General features: G+C 38.8%; 1 long non-coding RNA gene across 1 annotated transcript; it reads left to right on the plus strand.

The window, feature by feature from the left end:
* The first annotated feature begins 1227 nt into the window (after positions 1 to 1227).
* LOC148114554 (uncharacterized) lies at positions 1228 to 7641 on the plus strand. Its single transcript, XR_015733014.1, has 2 exons — positions 1228 to 2037; positions 3656 to 7641. It is a non-coding gene; the product is annotated as an uncharacterized LOC148114554 (long non-coding RNA).
* Positions 7642 to 18592: the final 10951 nt, after the last annotated feature.

Consider the following 18592-nt stretch of genomic DNA (forward strand, 5'->3'; position numbering starts at 1 on the left):
CATTCAGACTTTCTTCTGGTTCCTTTTAAAGCTATAGTGATCTCAATATTAAGCAAGCATCCAATATTTTAAAAAAGAATAACAGAACAGCTTCTGTTCTTCCTTGTATCAAGTACACACAAATTAATATTTTCCCACCCCTATAAGATTACATACAACTGGTGGACTTCTCCCCGAGTAAGAGAATATTGGACCAGAATTCAAAAATGGATTTTAGAAATCATAGGATGTAGGATAAAATTGAACCCAGAAACGTTTTTACTAGGCATGAAACCAGAGAACTTAAATAAATCTAATTGGTATCTTGCTCTCCACATCATCATTGCAGCCAGGATCTCGTTTGCGCAAGAATGGAAATCCAAAAATATCCCATCAGAGGCTATATTAACCGCAAAGATCATGGACTGTGCAGAGGCAGACAAGCTTACCGGACTTTTGCGAGATAGACAAGAATTGGGGCTATATATGACTTGGGACCAGTGGTATGCTTGGCTGCAAAAAAGAAATCTTAAGAAGAATGTAAAATAATAATCTTAGTGTGACTGTGGGTAAATATTTATAGGAATATTGCATGGCAGCTGAGAATTCTTTCTTCTGGATAATCTTTTCTTTTTTGATGATTTGGTTTAATGGAGGTTTGTACTATTTCTAGGCGAAAATTGATGCTTTAAAACTCTATATGTATTATATCACTCTCTGCAATTCTATCCATATTGCTATATTTTTTTCTGTAATTTTTAATAATTTTCAATAAAAAAAATTTTAAAAATTACATACATAATTCAGTTCTTTCCATAATCCCCCTTTACACATTCATAATCCAAAAATTAATGTCGTTTCTTTCTGCGTGTTAACAAAAAGTTCATAAATGGTTTCCTGAGGTTTATAGAAATAATTCTTATTTTAATCCTGATCAAACAAATATACTATATATTCCTTTCTTTTGCTTGTAACAATCTTAAATTGCTGTCATAGAATTGAATTCCCATTCAAACTTTCTTTCCTCAACTATACATATACACATACATATATATATATAATATTAATTTAGAATATTAACTTTTACTCTAAGATTTTGAAATTAACTATAAAAAATAAACACCTTCTCATAGGAAAAAAAATCTGAGTTAAGTGGTGATTTTAGAAACTGGACACTAGAGGGAAATAAAGATTCTAAGCAGGAAAAAAATAACAATGTTCTTAATGTTAGTTAAAATTGAGGCTTACAAAATGACACAAAGCATTAAAACATCAGAAATATTAAAGGACATCTTTGAAGAATGAAGCCAGAAATTAGTAATTGCAATAACAGCAATTGTTAAAAGCTCTTTCAGAGACGTCTAGTTCAGCATCTCCTCACCTGATTATATAAGTTTTTTCCCTTTAAGTGAAAATTTGTGCATAAGACCAATTACTATTTGTATCAGGATGAAAGACTTCTTTTAAAATAGCATGATTTTTATGGCACCACAGCAGAATTCAGATTTAAACTTTCTCTCCTATCCTGATTCAGTACAAGATCATGCTTGTCTTCTGTCAACATAAAAAAAATGTCCTTCTATCTCTATGAAATTAGCGTCAGTTTTCAAGTAGTCCTTCCATCTCCAGAGTTAATCAACTTTATAGTTACCAACATTCAATTTTAAAAGTATAGATTGAAGATTTATTTGAAGCATCTTACCTCCAAAATATATTAGAGATTAGAAAACTGTTTAGATATGACCTGGAAATATGGGATGTAACCAGGTACTTGTGATCCAAGGCTGGAAAGTAATTTCATGTATCTTTCTAATTCTGTGCATCCACCCATTCCCTGACTTTCTGCCCACTTCCTTTGTCTACTCTGACTCTCCTTGATCATATCATTAATTGATCTGCTTATCACACTGGATAGCATCATATTGAGAAGTGAAACGTCTTCAAAGAAAAAACCAGAAAGTCCAGTTGCCTCTTGTGAAAAAGCACCTTTGGGACAACCATGACCTGGATGACTGAAAATCTTCATAAACATTAAGAGAAAGGTATTTTAATTTTAAGGTAAGTGTATGTTTGATATAGTCATTTCATTGCTAGTTACATTTTTCATGTTAGGATGATTGGCAGATAAATAGTATTCCTATAGTTGAGCCTCAATATGTCAGGAAAAATATAGCAGCTTACAAATAGCCTTTTCCTCTCTTTCCCACTTTGCTTTACTAGGTTAAACTGTCTTAGAACAAATGTAGGAATATCTGCTTCTCTTCCCAGCTTCTTTCGTGAAGCAACTTTTTAGCCTGCCTATGGCCTCCAACTTGCACTTTCACCTCAGCTGCTCTGAAAGTCTGCCCACAACGTGCTCCCAGTTGTCATTTCCTTTCTCTGCTCAGTGCCAGTTCATTGTTTTGCTTGAGTTGTCCCTGATGTGCAATCCAGCTGTGGCTTGGGGGAGAGTGATTTCTCAGATCCATTTGTACATTTACATTCCTTTAGCATGATAGTGAATTTCACTGCCAGAGAACACATACAATTTCATGAGTTCATCAACCTTTATGGCCTAAAGGGCTTTTCCCTGTTGTTTCCAGATTTACACCATGAAAATAAATAATTTCTTCTTCATAGGCTACTTGATATGCAGAGACCCTGGAATACTAGAAGTAGTAAATGTTACTCCTATTTCACATCTTTTTAGGGTTCATCAAACTGTATCTTTTTATGTCATGTTTCTATATACCCATGATGGCAAACCTATGGCATGCGTGCCGGAAGTGGCACACAGAATCATCTCTCTGGGCATGCCAGCCATTGCCTGTTGCTCTTCTGAGTTTTGGCACACATGTCTTTGAAGAGCAGCTGGTCTTTGCATGCAACGCATACCAGAAACTGGAAGACCAGGAAACCGGAAGCTCAGCTTCCCGGCACGCGCATGTGCGCCAGGGAGCTGCTCTTCTGATTTCTGGCACTCCCCCACATGCACGTGCGCGCTCCTGTTTTGGCACTTGGTGCTGAAAAGGTTCACCAACTCTGCTATATACTGTAGCTTGCAGAGCACCAAAACTAAAAAGAATAATAAGAAAAGTGTTCCTTTATTGCATATTGTGTCCAAGTAGTGACTGGATGGAGATCAGTGGCTATTAGCTCTTGGGGATGCATCTGAAGGCCTGCTGGGAGATTAGTGGCCTTCTTTATGCAGTTAGTTGGGCACTGTGAGAAGATTGATGGACTAGAGGGGCCAGAGGTCCAATCTGTTCTTGCTCTTAGGGCAGCAATCTCTGCCAGTGATCTACATTGGATTTCTGCATTGAGTAGAGGATTGGCCTAGATAGCCTAATTGGTCCGTTCCAGCTCTACTATTCAAATAAAATGAAACCAGAACCCATCTTGCAGGAAACAACTTGATGGTCCCATCACTTGTCTGCTTCTATTTAGCATATAGCTACTCTCCTGTCCTGATCTGCTGCTAAGGTATATTTTGCACTGTTCAGTATTATTAAGCTGGTCTGATTAATAGACTTTCTTATATAAAGTAATGTTGATTAGATGCAACCAATCCTGACCACAAAGCCGTGTGATGCTCTGAATCAAACACCAACGGTTCTGTCAGATTTTTTTTTTTTTATCCAAAAATAAACTTTGGACCACTATACTGAATTCCAAATTATATTATCTTCTTTGGCAGGAATATTGTCTCGATAAAAGAGAAAGCAGACATTTTCAAGAACAAGGCCTACAAAACAGCCAAGTGTGAGCCATTTATCATTCTTGTAGTCAGAGAAAGAGCCACAAATTCAGAGTCTGACCTCTAAATACAAGATATTCCAAAGGGCAAAACATTCACCCAAACCATCGTTCTTCAAAACCTGAAAATCATTTCACTCCATGCCAAAATTGCTGGCAACTCATGCTTATTACAGAACCAACGAGAGAACATAAAGTGAACTGGTAGAAAATCAGGAGGAACAGAAAATGTGGTTATTTGCCAGTCAACAAACTGATGTGGCCTTTGTTGAAATTATCTCAGCTTGCTTCATGAGTTCTAAAAAGAACTTCCAAGACTTGCCTCTTCATTTTATATATTGAGGGAGGAAAACACCTGGTTTTTCCATAAGTGTCTTGGCAAACCAGACATTTATAACTGTATTCTTTATCCTCATTACTCTGAGTATGACAGAATAATTTAAACAACCTCATTTATTCCATAGTGCAGTGCTACAGCACATGTGTTGAATGCAGAAGGCTGAAGTTTCCACCTCAACCACCTCCAGTTGAGGGAGGGGGAAATCACAGAGCAAGTGATGCAAAAGAGCTCTCCCAGAATGTGGCATTGTTATCAGTCAGAGTAGATCATATGGGTTAGAGATGGATAATGTTCTGAACAGTTTAAGAAAGCTGCCTTTCTTGTTTGTCTCCTGGAAAATGTCTCTGGCAGTAGCTGGCAGCTCAAGCGAGTCTAAAACGCTTACATGAAAGCCTCAACTTCCAACTGGCAGACAAAGAAAAGAGTGAATTAGAAACAGTTGCAAAGCACAGATTTACATCTGCCATCACAGGAAGGAGAGTGTGGTTGGAAAGCCAGTCCTGGGTTGACTGCCTCCAGCTCAGGTCCACTTGCCTGTTAGTCTTACCAATTGTGTTAGAATCATTTATTTAAAATGAATTTGGAATTGTGGTCCTTGATTACATCTGGTTTCAACCATTCAGCAACTCCATGTTCCAGAAAGAAACAAGGCACAAAGAAAGAAATCCAAGCAGCTACTTCATAGCTGAAATCCATTCCAAGAACCCATCAGATCCAAGGAGGAAACTCAAGGGCCAATACTAAAGATGCCCTACTCTTTGATGAAGTTGTTATGGGAGCTCCATCAATTTAACTTTAATGTAATAATATAATGATTTGAATGGATTGAAAGTTAATGTATTAATTTACTGAAATCTTCTTACAGTGTTTGTTTTATTGGTGATAATAGACAGTGAATATTTTAAGTGTTCTGGATTATTGTGAAAAGACTGGTCCTCTGGATACATGTTCATTAACATGTTTAACAGAATACTGTGTTCTAATCTTCCCAATCTGATGGCCTCTATATTGCAAAGTAAAACTGCCAACAGTTCATCAAGTTAAAGAAGTTTGCAATTCTGGAACTATTAGTATCAACATATCTAGAGGCCAAGAGTTTAGGAAGACTGGCATAAACCAAGGAAACTTTAGATAGAACTGCTGTGCCTGAATGCAAAACCAAAGGTTTCTGTTGTATATCATTCTGTCTAATTTATGTAATTCTGTTATGAAGGGAGGATAAAGGCCTCTGTTGTTACCCTTCCCTCTCTTAGGGAAACACGTTCCCCCTACTGTTCAGGTTCTCCCAATTCTTTTGAAATTTTGGAAGGCCATCAAGACTTGCTTTATCAGCAAAACTTAAAGGGATGAAGGAAATGCTTGTTTATATGGGAGATTCTTTTTGCAGCACATTAGGCTGTTTGTTATTAATATTATTACTGTGTATTGTTTTGAACTTTTCCGCTACAACTGAAGTGCAAAGAAGCCTAAATAAGTATATGAACAAATCAACTTGCCCAAGGATCAGGCTTTCAGTCTCAAGTTTAAGCAACATTGTTACGGAAAATATCCTTCTGATGGATTTCCTTATTCTTATTTGCCTATACAGAATAAAACATCTCATTTGGCCACAAAGTCTTTTGCATTCCTGCAATATCTACAGACATATTATTTATCTATTCTTCCTGAAAAAATAGCTAGTTCTTTGGGAATGATACCAAAACTAAATGGTGGGAATGATACCAAAAATTAAAGGAAGGAATAAACTGCATTCCAAAACCGAAAACTTCCTTTTTTGAGTCCAGATGCTTCTGTATTGCATTTGATATGGTGGTAAAGACATCACAAATAAATGGGACTGCAGTAGTTGAGGGATATCTGAGGACTTGGGAGTTGTTTGGGCTTCCCTTTCACTTGACTGGAGGGCATTTTATGCTGCAGAGTTAGAATAACAGGCCACTCAAATTGCTGCGCAGAGATGCTGTGGGTGCAGCAACAGAAGATGGTCATATGTTCTTTATGCTTTTAAGACTAAGAAAGAGATTTAAAAGGCAGTTGACTTGCCAATGATAGACTGCTAATACATTGCTTGGGAAATAATTGGGGGGGGGTTTAAGGGGGGGAGATTGAGATTAAGTTTTCTCCAATTCTTTGTTGTTGTTTTTTCCCCAAGCAAAATTTAACAATCGAGTCATACAAACCAGATTGAACTAGCTAGATAACACTTTCAATGCTGACTAATTAAGTATGCTTGTGAGCTACAGAAAATGATTCCTTATGGCTGCATAAGGCCCCTGGGCCAGGAGTTTCACACCCCTGATTTGAATGGTAATATTAAAAGATAATAATCTGCAAACACAGCAGGTAGTGGGGGCAACAGAAATGAGCACCACTGATAATGCAGCTCTCAGAAGAGTGGCAGCAAATAAGGTTCTCCAGATTTTATGTTATCTGGTTTTATTATCTATTGCTTATGAACATACATTTTACTGTTCGTAAGCTATTTTAAGTTTCTGGCCTTTGGCCATAGTAAAGAATTCACTTCCTCTGGAAGCATTTGCAATGTGTTTATCCAACTCTTTGCCACTAACTCTCCTAAAATCTCCTATACTAGTGTTTCTCAGCCTTGGCAACTTTAAGATATGTGAACTTTAATCCCCAGAATTCCCCAGCCACCATGGTGGCTGGGGAATTCTGGGAGCTAAAGTCCATATGTCTTATAGTTGCCAAGGTTGAGAAACACTGTACTATAATCTCACCTCATTCTAGTCTTGTTTACAACCAAATGACTATCAGTTGCCAATTTGAGAGAAATTGTGGAGCCTTTCTTAATTGGGATAATAGTTGGATATTGAGCTTTCACAGCATGTAAATCAGGGGTGTCAAACTGGATTTCTTCAAGGGCCAGATCAGTATTTTAGTTGTCCTCCGCAGGCTGGCCGGGGGGGGAGATGGGATGGACACCTCCTGCAGCACTCTGCCAGCCAAAACAGGATGCGGGGGACCATGCAAGCCCCCCTGTGCCCCATTTTGGCTGCCAGAGTGTTGCAGGAGGCCGTCCAGGCCCAAAATGGGCTGCGGTGGGGGGACACACTAGTTCCCCCCATGCCCCATTTTGGATGCCACTGTGGGCAGGTCCTTTGCTATTTCCAGGCCAGCCCCACGGGCCAGATCTAACCACCCCATGGGGCCAGATCCGGTCCACGAGCTTTGAATTTGACACTCCTGATGTAAATGGTCAGCAACTAGTTGAAACTAATGAATGTAAGGTGATATTTTAAGCAGCATTTTTAAGGAGACTGGAGATGTAAAGAAAGATCAGAATTCAGTACTGGGAATAAAAGATAGTAAATAGCACTGCTTTCTCAATATGTGGCTTGCCCCAGTGCAACCCTTATAGTTGCTTCAATGGTAATGATAGTGATATGTGTATAAGTGAGCTTGTAAAGCTAACCATAAAATGTAAGTAAGTTTTGCCCTAGAATGATTTCTCAGACATCAGATATGAATTGTTAAATTGTGTGTATGCCAAATATTCTTCAGTATTTTATACTGTTATGTATCAAGAGCATTTAAATAAAAAGCATCACTGCACTATCAGAATCAAATGCAAGACAACATGTCATTTCTCACAAGCCAGTCATGTCATTGTACATCAGACATCAAGTGTTCCAGTACTCAGTTACTGAACATTGATTTCACTGGTTATTTATTTGCAAATATGACTGCATGTCAAATATGAATAATAAATGTTTGCTGACTATTCTGCAACCTCCATAAGACTAGTCGAATACAGCTCAGGTGCCCTCTAGTGAGACAACAGATGTGTTGCTTCTGGAATCTTTTCAGGGAACTATTTACTAATTCTGAAAATGGAATAAACAGATGAAAGTAATGTTCTAGTTTTTTTCTGGAGAAAGCATTATTTGATATTTGTAAATATACAAATATCAATTAATAGCCTAGACAGATACATTATTTCATATTACCAGATATACTCAACCTCTAGTATCTCACAATGAAAGAGATCAGTACTATAAGTCCAGCTTAAGAAACCATTTTCATGGCCACTAGCAAGAGCTTAATTTAATCTATGTTTTATGTTTTTTCCTCCAGTTTATGCTGACAAATTGGTTATGTGGTTTGATTTAATTAAAAGAACTTTATGAGCAGGATTGCTAAATTAATGTATTAGTGTACAAATACACATACCCATAGAATCACATTGATTATTCTTTTAATCTGTTATACTTTTAATCCACGAAAGATATAATAAAACAATTAGGAAGAGGAAGGGTACAAAATTCTAAGGAATTAGGGAGAGGAAGGGTACAAAAAGTCCAAAAATGGGGTCTTTGAAACATAGAGAGAAACCTGCATATTGAATGAGTCCTTGCTTTTTGTAATAATGTTATTAGCATTTACAAACGCAAAGGTAAAAGACTAATACAAACTAAGAAAAATATAAAAAGAAAATAAAAGTACAAAAAAATATAAAAATAAGGAGACAGACAGACAGACAGACAGATAGAGAGAGAGAGAGTTATTCCTCCCTCCTCCTAGACAAGCATAAACAACTTCAGAAATTTAACACCTTCTCTAACATTTCATTATATTAAATTGAATCTCATGGTAAATTGTGTCAATGTTGACAGCCATGCAAGGATTCAGGCTACGCTAAATCAACCAACAAAAAAACCCCTAAGCTATATGTTACCATAAAAACCACAAAGCAAAGACTTTTTGAAGGAGGCATTTAACATGTCTAAGAACAAGTTTAAAAAATTTAATATAAGGAAAAGTCCTGGAAATATGGTACTTAAATCTAAATACATTTTCATATGAATATACTAAATGAGGAGATTTTTGCTTAAAGGATTAGGGACTTGGACTCATCACTTGTAATCCTCACTTTTTCATCAGGAATGCAAATACAGTAAGTAAATCTTTGGCATAACAGAAACCTAGAATAACACTTTCTTTTTCTTCCTTCTATCCTGCTAGTAGATCTTAAAAGTATGTACTGTTTACACGCTTAATATGCAAACTGCAGCATTTTCATTTTGAAATGCAATTTTGGACACTTCTATCCAGTGGTGGGATTCAAATAATTTAACAACAGGTTCTCTGCCCTAATGATTTTTTCCAACAACCAGTTCACCAAACTGCTCAGAAAGTTAGCAACCGGTTCTCCCGAAGTGGTGCGAATTGGCTGAATCCCACCACTGCTTCTATCCCTTTTGCAAGTAGCTTTCTTCCAAAAATGTCCCTCTTTTGAATCTTGCTGCTAAATCAATGAACTTCTCTCTTCTCTTCTCCTATATATGTGCCAGTGTGAACCATATATGTGTTCAACGAATGTTTATATCTAGACTTAGTCAGATAATCAGCCAGGAATTTTAGAAACTGACACAAAACTCCCCATCTCCTGGTTATTTTGTAAAACAGGCCAAACGATGAGAATGATAAGCTTACATGTTACCAAGACTTCTAAAAGTAATCTCTGTCTACTACAGAATTGCAGAGAAAGCTTATCCCTTTACAACTTTTGTATATCTGACTTTGCACAAAAAATGCCTAACAGTTTTTATATTCGATTCTATCTTTTTAGCCCCAACAATTGTCAGTACCCACTGATTTGATTTTCCTTCCTCTGTATGTACATACATGAACATAAATATATACATACTGTACATACATACATACAGGAGTGGCTGCTGGGGTTTGCAGAGGTTCAGGAGAACCTCTAGCTAAGATTCTGTGCAGTTCGGAGAACCCTCAAATCCCACTCCTGGCTGGCCCCGCCCCCCTGCCTCGCCCCTCCCAGAGTCTCCACATGGCCCGATTTGGATACAGGTGAGTGTGGAGGCTCAGGGACAGTGAAAAATGGGCCTACTAGAAGTTCAGGAAATTTCCGGCCTCCAGAGGGCCTCCAGAGCCTGGGAAGGCCGTTTTCATCCTCCTGGAGGCTCGAGAAAAGCCTCTGGAGCCCAGGGAGGGCAAAAATGCCCCACCCCTGCGTGGTGCAGGAAGCCGACTAGGCCACGCCCACCATGGCCACACTCACCCAGCAACTGGGCAGAGAACCCCTTGTTAAAATTTTGAAGGCCACCCCTGCATACATATTTGGAAAGCTTTTCCCCACTTCAAAATGTTGGTATTTCTGGAAAGTCTGCTGCTACTTCTCTCTTGTTTGTGAAGGCAGCTGCTGTGGCTTCATATGAAATCAAACCTGAAAAATGACATTTTGCATTTCTAATACATCAGTCTATCTGCCATGGGGTCTTCATATATCCTATAAGGGAGTTCTGTATCATCTCTTGAAGTTAATAGCATGCTGTCAACTTAAGTGTAGATACACTGCAACTTTTTTAACCAGTTGCTTTCTTTATTGGAGAAAGCTTCATGCAGTGGCAGCTGTGATTTTACTTCACTCCTCTGTTTACATGTGAACATTTCATGCAAAAGGCAGCTCACGGTAGCCCGGGTCTTTTCTTTTAAAAACATTATCTTTTGTTCCTGTAAAACCTTAACGAGAGTCATTTGGACAGGAAGAAATATATTGGTTCTCCTTCTGAAGTTTCTAGGTGAGCCTTCTCCAATTCAAAGGCCTCCTGAGGTCTTTCCAAAAGGCTGGTTGGAAATTCCAAGACCAGTAGTCTCAACATGCATCAGGTTGAAGAAAGCTATGCTAGGTCTTTCTGTCTAAAGCTTTCCTGGCAGCTTGTTTAAGGGATGTGTCCTCTTAATGGAATGGTCAGTGGTGTTGACTCAGAGTCCCCACAGTGAAACGGTTATTTTGTGATTCAAGATGACAGAACTTGACTTACCAGAACAAGTTTATTTTTCCAATCAAGAAAATAAAATACTTACCGTAAATTCATGAAGCCAGACTTAAAAAGCTGGCTTTCATTCACACATACACTAACTTCCTTAAAACCTCATCTCCCATTGATCTTACTTCTTCCCAGTGTTTGCTTTTTTTTTTTTCCTAAGCCCCCTGCAAAGGAATGAGATGAGCTCATATCATCAGTTAATATGTAATGTCCCCAGAGCCTCTGTTGCCTCATAAAAGGTCACTGATGTATATCCTCCAATAGGAATTCCTCACTTTTTGCACCAAAAAAAAAAATTCATAAGATAACAAAAAGGTGAAAAGATCTAAGGTTCTAAAAAGCAAATTATTCCTATGGACAGTAGCAAGCATAAGAAGAGGGACTTGGGTAAGTTCCAGCTTCTGAGTTATCTACCTTGATGTATACTGTAATTCTGAAATGGTCAGTTATATAGTTGACCATGATTGCCACTGTTCGTTTTAGTCTTCTCTTTCTCCTACAAGTTTTATTTCTTAGGGAAGCCCTAACATCTTACATTTTGCCATACCTTTAAACTCATGCTCCAATGTCAATGAAAATCCATCAGTGGCCACATTATCTTGCAACTGAAAATACAGTGAAAATATGCAAGACACTGCAAAAGCAAGAACGGATTTGAATGAAAGGCTAAGCTAATAAGAGATATATCAGAACTAGTTTTTGTTCCCATTGAGTAAAAGAAACTACCTTATCTGCACGAGCAATAGAAACTGCCAAATGAGGAACTCAGCTTTATATTCAAAGTTGTTTAAGAACCAGACCGAGAACCCTGTAGGAAAAATAGTGACAGAACCTGTGGGTAGAGTCAAAAGAGGAATCAGCCTAGAGTCTCTACATAGCCACAAACAGATTAAACCCAACCTCTCTTGAATTCTATTGACGCTTATCTAATATCAACATATTAGCTATTAGCAGAGTAGATTCCTGTTCATAGTCATGGCTATTAATCAATTTAATCAAATCAATTTAATCGGAACTTGGTGTGTGGTCCTGATCTTTTGCATCTTTTGCAAATCCCAAACAATTAAAATTACTAGTTCAACTTAATGAGTTATCTACCAACGTATCGGCATCTTCTGAGAATTGTAATTCTAAAACATCTGCAAGGACAATAACTTGAAGAGTTTCATTTAAATTATGCATAGGGCTTAGCATACTTCCTTCTTCATAATTGGCATCTCAAAGTTTGCTTGGGTTCTGTTTGCACTTCTACTCTGAATCCAGTTGTTGGCTTCTCTCCTTCTTTGTGTTTTCCAATTCTTCTAAATCCATTTTGTATTTAATCGCCTTCCTTGGACTAACTCTGAAATCCAATCCTGTTCTGAATTATATAAAATAAATAACATAACTTTCCAGATTCTCAACAATTTATAAAAGCAACTAGGGTCCCCAAATCCTTTCAAGAACCTTTTGTATAACTGCATTAGCTACCATGTATGTCCAAGGTTGCTCTTGTGTTTAAATAAACAAGTATTAAGGATACAATGTTATATATGATTACATGATAGTAAGGCCAACTAAACTCTATAAATGGTTGAATACACATACAGAGGATTGTACTATGTTATTTATTTTGGAAAATCTAACACACTAAGAAATCCTAAGAGTTTTACAAATGAACTTTAGCTGCATAATCACCACCAGACTCACTGTCCCTGTGTGCATCCTGTTCTCAGATTCTCATCATGTCTTCCCCAGCCTTTCCTCTTCTCGTCTCTTCACCCCACTCCATTCCACTTCTTAGTCTATGGCCTCTATCAACCATACTCAACTCCCCCAACTCTAACCAATCACTTTCCCTCTATTACAAATTTGGCAAATGATTGCCTTTGTCCTCCCCAGGCATTCAGCAATCTAAAGGCTACTATGCCGCCAATGGGGAGCATACTCCTACACAGTCTCTCCCCTCAAATACAGTCCAAGGTGGGTCACAGATCACACCATATAAACAATCCTTCCATCAATCCTAGGCTTCACACAAGGGAGGTCCAGTGAGCTGTCTCCAAAAAATTGTTTGTGTCTATGTGTCAATAATTGTCATTGATAGGAGCACCAGCAGGAGATAGATTGCCTTAATGGACTTCCAATGAGCAGCGGATGATCAGTTGCAGGAAAGAAGGTTGGCTATTGCTATGTTCTCTCTCAGAAATCCATTAGGTATTAAGAGCCTTGGTAGTATAGTGGTCTAAGGCACCCTGTTATTAAGACCAGCTGCCTGCAATTACTGCAGGTTCGAATCTCGCCAAGGCTCAAGATTGACTCAGCCTTCTATCCTTTCTAAAGTAGGTAAATTGAGGACCCAGTTGTGGGGGCAATAAGCTGACTTTGTATAAATATACAAAAGAATGAAGGCTATTGCTTAGCGCATTGTAAGCCGCCCTGAGTCTCTGGAGAAGGGCGGCATATAAATCAAATTAAAAAAAAAAGGTACTAAAGCTATGAAATTGTAGGTTTAGGGCTGAGCTGGTCCAGCATAGACTGGTCCAGACAATTTGCTCCCCTAAAGCACCATGCCTAGATTATAACCTAATTTTTTTTTTTTGCACCTGAAATGATAACTTGGTTTGTTCATGGAGCTGCACTTTTGGTTAATCCAGCTGAGTATCCCCTAGACAAGATGGAGAAGTGGCTGAACACCGGAGAGATCCAAAATCCAGCCAAATTTTAACAATTCACCAAGTACCAGCCCTGTGCTCACCTAGCATGATGTTGCAAATTAATCCCGGAGGCTCCTTTTGTTAAAAGAAAATAATGCCCAGTGAGATCTCAGGTCTAACCTTAAAGACTCGGCCAGTTGTCAAGATGATAGTGTAGCTGGGTGGCCATTGCCCAGCAAAACAATCTTCCAGCATATCATTTTTTTTCCTCACCACATCACCAATCAACCTATTCTGTTACATAAATAAAAAGAAACCCAAGCAAGTATGCAATCCCCTTTCCCTGCTGAGGTCTCTCATTACACATTCCAGTCTCGGCATATTTTTGGAGGACCACAGAAATGCATAGTTTAAAATCTGTCTCGTAAACTTCCTTGACATTGAAGTGTACACTTTGGAACCAGTCACTTTCTCCCCTCGCTCTGCTCTTTGGAATGGTTTCCCAACCTCCCCTAGTTCAAGGATAGCAACCACCACCACATGCTGCTCTAGAGAGCAGGCAGCAAGTTGAGTTCTTGTGGGACCATGGTGCTGACAGGATGAAATGAAGTTTAACTGGCTGCAGGAATTACTCTTGGGATATAAGCAACTGCAGTTCTGCTGTTGATTTATAATGAAGTATGAATGAGTCACAGGGGTCCAATTTTCCACTTACAAACTTCCTACTTACTGTATGGAAATCACAGCCACCACCACCCCTGCCTCCAGGAAAAGAAGAATGGGTTCAAAGAGGGATCCTTACCCAATCAAGCGGCACTGAAAATGTAGCTGCCACTAAAATGTTAAAGCAACAACTTTTAGAATGTACAGAAAAAGCATTTAATTGTTTCTCTCTTTGAGTGATATACTCAAAGTTTCTTTTATCTTACGAGACAACAGTTATGAGCCATCTTGTAACAATCCAGAAAATGACAAATATGTCACATTTAGTTTTTGAGTGAGTGAGTTAGTTAGTTCAATTTTCGTTTCAAACTCAATGATTCTGGGAGGCTTACAATTCAGAAGATATATTATGATTTTTTTAAAAAAAATAATTAAAACATTTTAAAAACCACTAAAAAACATTAAAAACATCAAATTCAAGAAACAGAAGAAACTAGAAGAAGATAAAGTTTTTGACAAATTGCACATTCTGTAGTAATCTGCATGACTGGTGCCAACTAAATGTTCACTAAAAAGAAAAGAAAGTAAGATTCATTTGGTGTATATTCTAGGATGAAACCCCCTATGGTACATCATGTGGCAGTTCCACCACCATCAGGGATGGTGATGATGATGATTTATGATGATCAGAAGTTATGATCATAATAGCAGCTGGTGTGCCTTTATTTATGTTCTTTTATATGAATGTAGACTTCACTTTATGGTAAATCATTGCAAGCCAAATGAAAAAAGAAAGAGGCAAGGCAAACTATGGAAGGCTATATTGCCTCCCAGCAGCAAAGAATCTGCAAAATGTGGTAATCCCCCTATTGCCCCACAATATCCTCATGTGGATTTTCCTAACAAGAAAGGTTAACTGCATGGCTCTTCATCACACAATGCGTCTGTGAGATGATGTATTACCCATCTATTCTAAATAGATCATAGATCATTGGTTAAGCACCAGGCTAGGAAGCAGAGCACAGTGAGTTCTAGTTCTGCCTTAGGCATGAAAGCCAGCTGGGTGACTTTGGCCCAGTCATTCTGAGTTCAATTCACCTCACAGGGTTATTGTTTTGGGGAAATTGGACAAGGAAGGTGTGTTGGATGTTTGCCGCCTTAAATTACATATTTGTAATAATAATAAAGGCGGGATACAAATAAATAAATAAATCATCTGGGGGTCCTGAGTTTGTCAAAACATTTTGGGAAAAGAAAAAAGAAAAATTTCCTGTTCCCTTAGTGTCTACACAACTGACTCAGGATAAAGTACTTCTCAACACTAGCTTTGAACCTGTTTTTTCTGGGCATTTGCCAGGTCCTTTTGGTGCCCTCTGGCTCCAAAGCCTTCTTGGAAACAAAATAGGATTCTGTTTATCCCAAATAAATAAGTGAAGCCAAACTTAACATTTTATGAAGCCTTCTCCTATTTTATGGCCTATTGTTTCCTTTGGCCTATCAGCCATTAGGGAGAATCTAGAGCACACCATATATTGAGATGATTAATCTTCAGGACTAATCATATACCTCATTCTGCTGCCAACTCAAAGTTGTGCCCATTGTGTGAGTAGGCAAATGCTTCTAGTTCCTCCTGCCTGAAGAGTCAATCCTCCTTAGGATATTTTTGGGTCCTTCATATTGGTGGATGGTCTTCGTTGGAAGATGTTCCACGGCAAGGCTTTTCCAAGCTGAGGATGTATTAATGCTACCAAAATGAATTCGGAAAGCTATATTCGATCCACAAAATAATCTGTTTTGCATCAGTTCTGTCAGTGGTGAAATCCAAATTTTTTTACTACCGGTTCTATGGGCGTGGCTTGGTGTGTGTGGTGTGACTTGGTGGGCGTGATTTGGTGGGCGTGGCAGGGGAAGGATACTGCAAAATCTCCATTCCCACCCCACTCTGGAACCAGCCAGAGGTGGCATTTGCCGGTTCTCCGAACTACTCAAAATTTCTGCTACCGGTTCTCCAGAACCTGTCAGAACCTGCTGGATTTCACCCCTGAGTTCTGTTCTATGGGCCTTTTCCAGCATGGTGCCCTCAATAGCAATTTTTCAACAACCATAAAAAAATGTTTTCTAATAATGGTCAACAAGGACATGACTGACTTTGACCAAAACTGATATCAGAAAAGAAACGGATGAAATAGAAGATTGCCAGCATCCTAATAGAGCAGGGTTGTCAAACATGATTTCATTGAGGGCCACATCAGGTTGTGTTTGACCTCAGGGGGGCTGGGGGGCGTGACCAGGGTGGGCATGGCCAGCTTGATGTCATCCTGTCAGGGGCACCTGTGGTGGCCCGAACGCTCTGCCAGCTAAAATGGATTCCCAAGCTCCATTTTTGGCTGCCACACGGCAGTCCCAAACTCCGTTTTCAATGGCAGAGGGTTGCAGGAGGCTGTGGCAGCCGAAAATGGAGCTTGGGAGCCCATTTTCCTGGCAGAGGCACCGCAAGCCAGTCCTTCACTGTTTCCAGGGCAGCCCTGCGGCCCAGGCCTAAGTACCCTGTGGGCCGGATCCGTTCCCCAGGCCTTGAATTTGACAACCCTGTAATAGAATATTTAGCATTGAAATGTTTTGTTCTGAAACTCATTTGCTTTATGTTCTAAAACTGTGAAGAGAACACTGTTATTCAATAGCAGGACATAATTAATGTCACACTTTCTAACTCTCACCAAATATATTTGCTTGGACATTATGAAAACAGAGGGTTTTTTTACTGTTCTCTTCCCCAGTATCATTTTAAAATGGCACAGAACTATCCCCATTGTTTCCTGACTGAAAAATGCTTCCACAAAGGCAGTCTCAAGAATTTACAGTACCTACCTTTTTTTTGCTTGTGCTCATGTTCCAGGTCAAGCCACTAGGGAGAGACACATCTGCCAATTAAACTCCTGGAAACTTTATAGGTTTTTATTGGGATTCTTATGTGTATGTGGTGTGGATGTGTTATGAATTTTTTACACATATGCAAATCCAGATGTATTTATATGGAAAGAAGCAAAGATCATTTAGATCAAGAAAACAACTGCCAGACAGAATATTAAGTACACATCATCTGTTCTTCCCCTTGCTGCTTTCCATTCAAAATAATATTCAAGAATATAAAATACAATTCTAAAAATATTCTTTAAATTTCTTTTTATCTCTTATTTCCTTTTAAAAATCTTCCACTGTTATGTTTGACTTAGAAGTATACTACAATCTATAAATGTTAAGTTACCTTGCAAAGGTTAAGACCAAGCTAGGAGTTTAAATCAGAGGTGAAATCCAGCAGGTTCTGACAGGTTCTGGACAATCGGTAGCAGAAATTTTGAGCATTTCAGAGAACCAGTAGCAGAAATTTTGGGTAGTTTGGAGAACTGGCAAATACAGCCTCTGGCTGGCCCCAGAGTGGGTTGGGAATGGAGATTTTGCAATAGCCTTCCCCTGGAGTGAGGAAAGAATGGGGATTTTGCATCCTTCTCCTGGAGTAGGGTGGGAATGGAGATTTTGCAGTATCCTTCTCCTGCCACGCCCACTAAGTCACACCATGCCCACCAAGCCACAGCCACAGAACCGGTAATAAAAAAATTTGGATTTCACCACTGGTTTAAACTGATTGTTTAGAAAAGCCCACTCCCCCACCAAATTTTCTTTCAAAAAAAGGATATTTTTCCCCAGGTTCTTCCCTCTTAACTATTTTCCACATACTCAATCCATCAATCTGGCTATCATCACATTAAAAATATAAATACTTGGTTCCACACACTGAAATTCAATTCATACATTACACTAAGCCAAAGATTGGTTTGTTTGTGTTGTTTCTTCAAATAATGGCCATGTGTGGCTCGAGTAACACAATATGGGAAAAAGAAATAATGACTTAGTATAGTACAGTGAATATGACTACTTTCTCAAGCTGTCATTTCTAATCTCTGGGCATATTGCTGTTTCCCTAGCTTTGGATTTTCAGTCCTCCTTACCTAAGTCTGGAATGTACAAATTTATAATTGTACAAATGACTGAGTTAGCTATATTCAACTTGGATGGTTGCTCAGCTCTTGAGCCAGGAATTCCAAAACTGGATTAGGGCCATACTGAGAAAGACTGGAGAGGATTCTAAAGACTGGAAGGATTGAGTAGCCTGTGGGCAAATTTCAGAATCAGGTTGCCAGACAGTAGCACAATCATCAGCCTAGGATGAATAGCCAATATTCCTAATAAATCTGTATTTGTCTATGTGTGCAAAGCACAATCATCTCAGTTTAAGGACAGCAAACTGGCACATTTGGCCAATAACTGAGGCACTGCCCAAGGAAAACAGAAGAAGGGAGCCTGAGGTGATTTGAGCAGAGTTAAACCAGGAGCCAAAGGCTTCCACATGATTGCCTGGAATTTGA

Source organism: Pantherophis guttatus, chromosome 3 (genome assembly GCF_059756535.1).
Source record: "Pantherophis guttatus breed Tessera chromosome 3, ASM5975653v1, whole genome shotgun sequence".
Lineage (NCBI taxonomy): Eukaryota > Metazoa > Chordata > Lepidosauria > Squamata > Colubridae > Pantherophis > Pantherophis guttatus.